The sequence below is a fragment of the Rhagoletis pomonella genome, unplaced genomic scaffold (assembly GCF_013731165.1).
Source record: "Rhagoletis pomonella isolate Grant_MI unplaced genomic scaffold, Rhpom_1.0 Rhpom_scaffold_00006, whole genome shotgun sequence".
Taxonomy (NCBI): Eukaryota; Metazoa; Arthropoda; class Insecta; order Diptera; family Tephritidae; genus Rhagoletis; species Rhagoletis pomonella.
Window position 1 is genome coordinate 43,726,589 of NW_023458560.1, and position 9,356 is coordinate 43,735,944.

A 9,356-nucleotide genomic window follows, 5' to 3' on the forward strand; every position below is an offset into this window, starting at 1 on the left:
CGGATTTGTATTCGTAGAGTCTTCGTCTTATTCGTCTTTGTGTTCACACTCGCTTTCGTGATTGTGCTCTTCTTCCGGTGCATCTTCATCTTCGTATTCGTCTTTGTCTTCATCTTGGTCTTTATGGTCATCTTCGTATCCGTGTCCGCATTTGTCTTCGGATTCGTCTTCGTGTTCTTGCTCGTTTCGTAATAGGCTGTGCCACTGTGTTTATCCTCGTATTCAGGTTCGTCTTGGTATCTATATTCGTAGTTGTCCTCGTATTCATCTTCTCGTTCGTTTTCGGGTATGGCTTTGTATTTGCTTTCGTGTTGGTCCTATCGTCCGTGTTCGTCTTAGTATTCGAATTCGCCGGGGACGGAGACGTGGTAGCCTGTGCCGCCAAATTGAAAAGGTTTTAGACAGGGCGACTACTTATCATGCGACTTCTTTAATCGGATGCTGTAGTAGATAATAGGATTGCAGGAAAATTTGCAACGCAATAACTGGCGTATTTCTATGATATCAGAATGGTCGGCCGCAACAAACGTTACGTTTGGTTTTAAAAGCTGGATATAGTAGGAATTAAATATATCCTGCCATCAAACACCCACGCATTCGCGCCCAGGGCTGTTAATTTCTTTCCAAATAGTTTGTTTTCAGGTGCAAATATTTGACAGTACGATAGAGTTCTGTGAATTTAAATTAGCATAATTAGAATACCATTGTTCGCTTGTAGTCTTTATGTCTAAAGATTTGAATACATACATGTTTTGAAGACCTGAGGTAAAACTGGCGCCACCACTGAATTCGGCACACTCAGGTACCCTTGCAAATTTTGAATCTAATACGGAGGTATTGGAAGTACCGGGGCATAAACTTTAATTTATTGGATGGAGAAATGTCTTCCAAATTCATATAAAAATCAGTTGAGATTTTCAAAAAAAAATAGCTCAGAACCATTCCTAACTAGCAAAAAACGCCATCGATAGCTATCAGCATCCACAGCCGCATCCGTGCCGACATGCGATACTTTCCATGCCATCACCAACATAGTTAGTAAAACAACGTTACTATTTTGCCGGCATTTGCGATGAAAAACTAACAAGGCATCATTATACGAGTACGCGCAACAAACGCCACAACCTCAACGACGCGCCGCGCCGCGCCGCGCCACACCTCGCCGTTAGAAGTGCAATGCGCGCGATTAAGCGAATACACTAAAGCTGCGGCGGACCAGAAACGAAAAAGTAGCAGACTGCGCGCTTGTTGGTAGGGGGAAAAACCAAAGCAAAGAACAAGCAGAAGCTTGTTTGATTGTTTGTTTGCTGTCGATGGGGTAGGAAAGATAGATGGGCGTATGGATGAAAGCTAGAAGCGCCAACTCGCATTGCAAATCACGGCCGAAAATATCGACAACTGGCAAAATGTGTGAATTGAATTTTGAAAAAGATTTCCGTAGCACGTTCTATGTATGTGGCGGAAGGCGGCGCGGCGTACAACAGAGTGTGTGTGAGAGGAGGAGAGCGAACCAGTATTGAACCGCGCGCATCGATGCTGACGCGGTCAGACAATGAACAGTTTTGGAGTTGAAATTGTTGAAAAGTTTGTTTGTTGCCCCTTTCCATTCCCGTTCCGGTTGCTACTCTCCTCGAACGCATAACGCTTATACGTATACGGAACGTGTTGTCTGTCGCTTCTGTGTCGGTTTGCACGCTCATTTCAGTCTCAACCGCCGCGCGAGTTAACTTTTCGCCGCCAGCTTTTTACACGGCGCGCATTGCATACATTTTTTTTTTTTTGGGTTTTGTTGATTTTTCGGTTGAGTTTGAGCTTCAGTTTGATGCGACTTTGACTGGGAAGTTTTTGATTTGGTTTGGCTTGATTTAGTTTGCGCGCTCACTCAACACAAACACAAACGTACAAGTACGCCGAGGCGCACACAATCAAGCAGCATCTCTCCTAGCGGTCCTTGCTGCCCGCCTGCTCATTGGCATTTTGCTCACGTCTCGGATGTTTATGCCATTAGAGCGATAAGCTGCTGCTGTTCGCTGTCAGACGCGCACGCCTGCATAACAATTGCCAACACTTTTGGCATTGCTGCTTGCCTGCCTGCAGCCTGACTTTCTTCTCTATAGCCTACCAACGATGACGATGACGACCAACAACCGAAATTTAGTTTTCGGAGGTTAAGTGCCGCACAGTTTGTTGGCTGCTTTACGTTGAATGCGGCTTTGGTTTGTGCGCTCGTGTGGTCGATTGCTTTCGAGGTGGGTTGCATTCTTGAAATGGCGATTATTGCTCACTTCAATTTTGGGTGAATGATAGCAGTTAGGAATTTTACTTGCCTGGCTTTTCGCTGCGCCGAAGTGGGTTCTTTTTCTGGAAGTTTTCCATTGATTTGTTATATGGTGGGAGCATTGCTCTAAATTTTTACTAATAATTCATTAATGACAACTAGATCAATCAATTTCGTTGTTGTTAGTGTATTTCACAACATGACTTGCATTAGAATTGGTTTTTGACGTGGATTTGGAGTAGATTTTGCGGGAATAAAAACAAATGTCTTGCTTTTGACGTGCTTGGCGGCCGTTGTAGCAAAGGGATTAGGGGTGTCTCTCGGCAGGCAACGACAAACCTGCGAGTGTATTTCTTTTATTAAATTGCTTATCGTTAAAAAGCTCATACAGTTCGTCATTCCATCTTCTTCGGTACACGTCTCCCAAACGAACAGAGCCGCAAATCTTAGGTAGAATCGTTCTCTCGACAGCCCCCAATGCCTTCTCATCCTAATTTCACATCGTCCATGTTTCTGCGCCATATGTATGAAAGGACGGACATGATGAGAGACTTGTAGAGCGTAATTTTTGTTTATCGAGAGAGGGCTCTGCTTTTCAGTTGTCTAATAATAATAATAATAATAATAATAATAATAGATTGGCACTTAAACATATGTTAGTGTTTGGCCGAGCTTCTCCTCCGACTTGTGGCGTGCGCCTTGATGTTGTCAAATAAAGCGGAGGGACATACAGTTTACCGCCGTCTCCGAACGGCGATTGTATTTTTATGAGAAGCTGGTTTTCATGGCAGAAATACACTCGGAGGTTTGCCAGTGCTTGTCCAGGGACAACCGCTGTTAAGAAAAACCTTTTTCTATATTTTTTGGGATGTTGCTTTGACCAGGGCTTGAACCCAAGTGCTGATGAGTGAAAGCGCGCACTGCTTACCACTACACCACAGCGGCCGACAGTTTTCAGTTTCCTACTGAGCCCAACTTGGTACCTGTTGGCAAGAGTTATTCTTCGCTTGATTTCTAGGCTGACGTTGTTATGGTGGTATCTATGCTGGATCCTAGGTGCTTCATTACTTCAAAGTTATAACTGCCAACAGTGACGTGTGTCCCAAAACGCGTGGACTCTTTGTGTATTGCCAGCAAGTATTTCGTCTTGTTCTCGTTCACCGCTAGACATTTTAAGCTTCTTTTTCCAAGCTGGAAAATACTGCGCTTACGGCCCTAAGTTTGGTATGGATATCATCTGTATATGCCAGCAGCACTGTTCTTTTGCTATATATGATGCCGCTATCATTTAGTTTCGCAGGATTTATTACGCTTTCCAGCATCAGACTAAAAGAGTCGCACGAGAGTGAATCGCTTTGTCTAAAACCTCGTTTGGCCTCAAACGGCGAGGAGAGTTCTTTCCCAATCGGAAAATTCCGTAAAGATTCTGAGGATCCACAAAATGCCCGAGAAGTCATGAAAACATCCCGAAAGGATCTGAAGAAACTCGGAAAATTTTTATTAATATTAAAAGTATTTATTTCATTAACAGTAAAAGAAAACTGCCAAGACTTAGCTACGTGAAAATCTCGGAATGTCCCACGAATCTCCCAGCGTACTGAAAAGCCTCAGAAAAATCCCAAACACATCCCAGAAACGTCCCGAAAGCTGCCGAAAAATTCGGAAAAGTGACAGTAATCCTGAAAGACAAAATTCCGAAAACACATTTATCTAATTAAAAAATTTGGAAACGATAAGATAAGAGAAATCCCGGGAGATCCCAAAAAGTGAAAAAAATGGAAAAATACCTAACAGGAGATTTTTTTCCGTAAAAAACTTAGAAAAAATTCCGAAACATACAGTCAAAATCTCGAAACTTTGGAAAAATCTCAAAAAAGTTTCGAAAAACTCTCGAAAGAAAATTTTTCTTTAAGAAATTTTAATATATTCCGAAGATTACCGTAAAGTGACGAAAACACCAAATTAGTTCAGAAAAGAGATGTATTTTATTACAAAACTTGAAAAAGTGCTAAAAATTTACCAAAAAAATACCGAAAGGTAACGAATAGTGAGAAAATCCCAAAAAAAATCCCGAAAATAAAAATATTTCCTTAAAAAATTTGGAAAAATATCTAAACTCGTCGAAAGAAAGCAGAAAGGTTTCGCAAGAATACCGAAAAGGAAAAGAAACCCCGAATGAGTCCCGAATAGAGATGTGTTTCATTAAAAAATCTCGAAAAAATTACGAAATTTGCCAGAAAAGTACCGTAAAATCCTGAAGAATTCCCGCAAAAATCCTGAAGAGAGAAATATTTCATTAAAAAGTGCCAAAACTTATCGAAAAAATATTTAAAGGCCTCAGAAAAATACCGAATAGGGAGAGAAATACCAAAATCTGAAAAATACTTGACAGTCCCAAGGGTACCCAAGAAGGCTGAAAAGGCCCGTAAAAACAAGAACATTCGCAAAAGTGAGAGACATTTCAAAAAAAAATCCCGAAGGAATGCCGGAAAAGCCCGAAAATATACCGAAAGGCCCCGAAAAAATACCGTCAAATGACGGAAATCCCGAAAAATGTCAAAAAGAGACTTAGCTCATTAATTAATGACGTATATGAGTTGGCGCAAAGACTAACTAGTATGCCGACTGGCAGATCCCGAGGCACAGCCTGACACTTAGATGTCAAAAATACAACTTGCTGATACGCAAAATGGAATTGAAAGGAGTTAGTACTCAGAACCAGTGGCTTTTACTGCAGGGTTAAAACCCTCAGTGGACCAACAAAAGAAGGCTTTGAAATTTTTTTCAACGGACCCATAAAATTTTCGGCAGTGTTATAAAGAAGACGTAAATAAATAAATAAAAAATAAATTGATAATGAAAACGGATACGAGAAAATAAGATTGAAAACAAAAAATCTTCCAAATAATTATTTAACCAAAAAAGCCAAAAATTTACAAAACCCAACCAAACACCAACGCCACGGAGTATGAAATCTTTCCAGACAACTATTTCAGTGACATTCATCAAACGCAGCTGTGCAAAACAATAAATAACAACAGCAACTAAGAAAAACTATTAACAAAAATCGCAAAACAAAAAGTGAAATATACAAAAACCAGACAGCGCCACAATAATGAACGAAACAAGAGTACTTGAAGCTGCACTCCAAAATTGCCACAATCTCGAGCGCTCCATCTACGAATCCATTCGCCTGGTACGACGTCTCAACATACGCTACAACTCCGATTGGCTTTTGAAGAACTACAAAACTTACATGGCAAATATTTGGTCGCAATACCAATGCAAAATGCCTGAATCGGTGCGTAGTGCCACCTCAATACGCTCACTGCCCGTGCTACCCAGCATCAGCGCCTACAAGACGTCGTCGCGTACATCGCTACAACAAAAGAAATCATTGCATGTGGCGCTGAGCGCGCGTAGTTCGCACGAGTTGTGCGGCATCAATCGACAAATCAACTACAAATTCATTAAAATCAAACGAAGCATGGAGGCGCTCATGCATCAGATACAGCATGCTATCGAAATAGCAAATCGCCAACGGAACTTTGTGCATCTAGATGTGAACGCACGTGACAGTCGGACGCGCATATGTTGTCATTGAGCGCATGCAGTGCGGTCGAGAAGGGCGAGTACCCGCGTACATTGGAAACCTTCGAGTGGAGTTTGTGATATTTGTGTTCTATTTTTGATAGTTAAAAGGTATTTTTATAGAGAAAATAATATTTGGCCTGCGTTCAGATTTGGCTTACGGGGAGTTTAATAACATATTTTTTATTTACAAATACATTCTAATATCTATCGAGTTGAATTGTAATAAATTAGTGGCTTCTTTTAGACACAAACTCTCATTTGATTTGATTGAAGGCAAAGATTGTCCGACCGGCTGGTGACTAGGAATACCTCGTTAAATGCATAGCTAAATTCACAAGAGATCGCCTCCGGTTTGGGCTCTTGCCCGTCGGAGGCTCAACACCAGGCATGCCCACCGCAGGGCACTTTCTTGGAATTCTGCCTCGATTTATTTCCCATAGATTCTTTTGTCAAAAAATCGGTTACAAACAGCTCAATCAGATTGCGGGCTTACAGTACTGGAAAGAGGTCATTTCGGCATAGAGCAATCTTATATAAACTCTCATCCGATATATGTATGTATATAAGTAACAGCTTAGCCTACCGACTATATCACATCAAAGGTCTGGGGCATGATGAGACGGAGCCACGATCCAGATACGAGAAGGCGTCCGGTGCCTGGATCAAAGCTGGGGTGAGGGGTAGGTGTGGATAATTTCATTGAGCAACTCAATTTAAAAATATCCTTTGACCTGCCGGAGCTTTTTCCAGACGACAAGTCATATAAAACACCGCGAGCGTGAAGCTGAGCGTTTCGACGACAGTTGGGTCTACGTAACCGGAACGACCGAGACACATATCTGACCCAAGATTGTCACTCCAGTATCATTCCACAAAAACTCTTTGGAGAATTTGTAGGCTATTACTTTTGGAGGACTATATATATGGGTCCTACAACATTCGAATGAGAGCGCGAATGTAGGAGCGGGTGCGACTCTACAGTAAATGGGTCTCACGAGGTGGATATGGGTGCTTCGCTCAGGAAAATTAAATGCGGATTTATAGAAATTTGCCATAGGAAAGAAAAGCAAAGGTGGAGATGTAGGTACAGCACCTTATATGATCACCAGACAGAATTGAAATATCTACTTGATGGGCTCAGCGCTCTGTTAGGAACACACAGGGAATATACCTACTCGTGGATGTCTCACAGATCACTGGCCCGTGGGAGTGCATGCCGCAAGGGTAGATCTTTCAACAGGTTCTGCCCCAGCTCCAGGGACCCGAAATCGAAGCAGACAGTTAAATACTTTCCCTGTGAGTGCAAGCTTTTTGCAAGAGTAAACCTAAAACCACTGGGCCAATCATTCGAGACGACTATTTTAAAGTGCAGCCACTTCACTCTGTAAGATACATTTAAATACCTCAGATCCGTGGTTTTAAAAGGGCTAAAAGAATGGTGGAAAGCCCCTGTGGTTAATACACCTCACACCTTCTATTTTATTTGATAGATACTCGTCCCTCACTTTACCAAGACTAGGTGTTCATAGAAAGGTCGATTTTAAAGTCGATCTAAAGCAGAGAGGTATTTTTCGGACATTTATTGTATCACACAAACCGACATAATTTCCGGAAGCTCCATCCATCTTAATAACATTGAACGAGCTTTCAAGGGTACCACCGTTTAGAGTTTGCCCTATATCCTCAATGCTGCCCTAAATTAGGTGGGATACTGTAGTGGGAAGTTCCTTACTCTGCGATTTTAGCAGCGCAAAGTTCTGGCCCTAACACAAGTCTCTTTTATCAAGCGCTTAGGAGCAACCCCGTTTTGCATTTACGCGGTTTTCATGCCATTCCGGTGCACAAAGGTAGTCCACAGAACAGTAGTAGATGTGACTGCACTTTAAGAGCCTAACCCGTTCTATTAGATAATTCCAACGCATCTGCAAAATAGTTCACAGAAAGCACCGATAATCACATGATCAATCGAGCAGTTGCACACTACCTCCATGTTGAGATGCTTTTGAGTTTGGTTTCCTACCTTAACCCCTGAATCCCGATGTAGGATGGGGTGAATACGTCCAATTTCACTTGAAGCTTGTCTGTGCCTATCGCGCTTTGGCTAATTTCTGCATAGATGAAAGTTGAACTGCTCAACCCTGGCCTGGTTGAGGCAGAAGAGTGACTTGGCTAGTCCATTCCTCCCATCTTCAGAGGGTTGCCTAGTTGATTTTCGCGCCGTATGTAGCTAATCCGCTGAGACTAACAGACCCGCCGTATCTACACAGGAATCTTTTTCGATGGCACATCATAGAGATGTGGTGCATCTTCATCTCTTGCCCGATTTTGCAGTGTTCGCTTGAGCTTCGGTTGCAATAGGAGGAAGTTGGCTTTCCGGATCGCTGCTATGCTCTGAGCTATTCACGGTAATTGGTTGCCTAGAATTCAAATTCTCGAATACCTTTCTTTTTAACCTGCGCCCCGGCGAATACGCTTTGCTTATCGATGGTTTATGCTGTTCTCAACCGGGCTCCATAAGAGTTGCTGCATTCAGCATTGCTATTGCTGATCGATGCTTGAACTTTCTGTTGCTGTATGTACTTTTGGTTCCCTACCTTATCTTTTTCTTTCTGGAAATGTATCTATTTTACGATCCGCTGTGGCCCAATAACGAAAAGGAACCATTTTGAGACAACCGACTATGGAGTCGCGAGCCAACTGCAATTAGGAGATACACAGTAGCAAATTTTAATGTTAAGAACCGCCTTAACGTGGAAAATTATTTACATACATATATGGGTGAGAATCAGATTTTTTTTTTATATGGTGAAAATCCCAAGTACTCTGAGATTGTTCCAAACTCCATGGGCCAGACCTCCGCGTTTATTTATCGCACCCAATTTTTTGCGAAGTAAAAAGAAGAGTTATGCATGCTCAAACTAAACTTCAATAAGAAGATGCCATAGGATTGGTACTCAATCAAGTACTCGTATTTATAAAGATTTTATTTATTTAAAGAAATATGTTATGTTAAAATACGTACACTTTCGGCAAAAAAAAAGTATTGGCACAACAAATTTTTCACAATATATGCAACATTTTTTTTCTAATATTTTTCCGCCAATTTTTTGTAAAAATATGGTTCATTCTACAACAAAAAACATGAAAATATAATTCCTAAACTTTGGGCAAAACTAACGAAATTTCATCAAATTTTCAACTTTTTAATCAGATTTTCCTCAAAAACCAATGTGATTTTGGACTAACTTTGAACTTGCATTTTGTTTTTACTAGAATTTAATGGGCTGCGAAACTGCATACACAAAATAAATTGGTAAGAAGCAAATTTTCGATAATTATTCCATGCACACCCTCAGGTATGACGATGTATTATATTATCTGATTACAACGCAGCAAAACTCTCAGCATCACATTCCATGTCTTCCATTTCGCCATTATACGCTACTGAATAACTTTTGCCATGCAACTCTTTTGGTATTCCGCT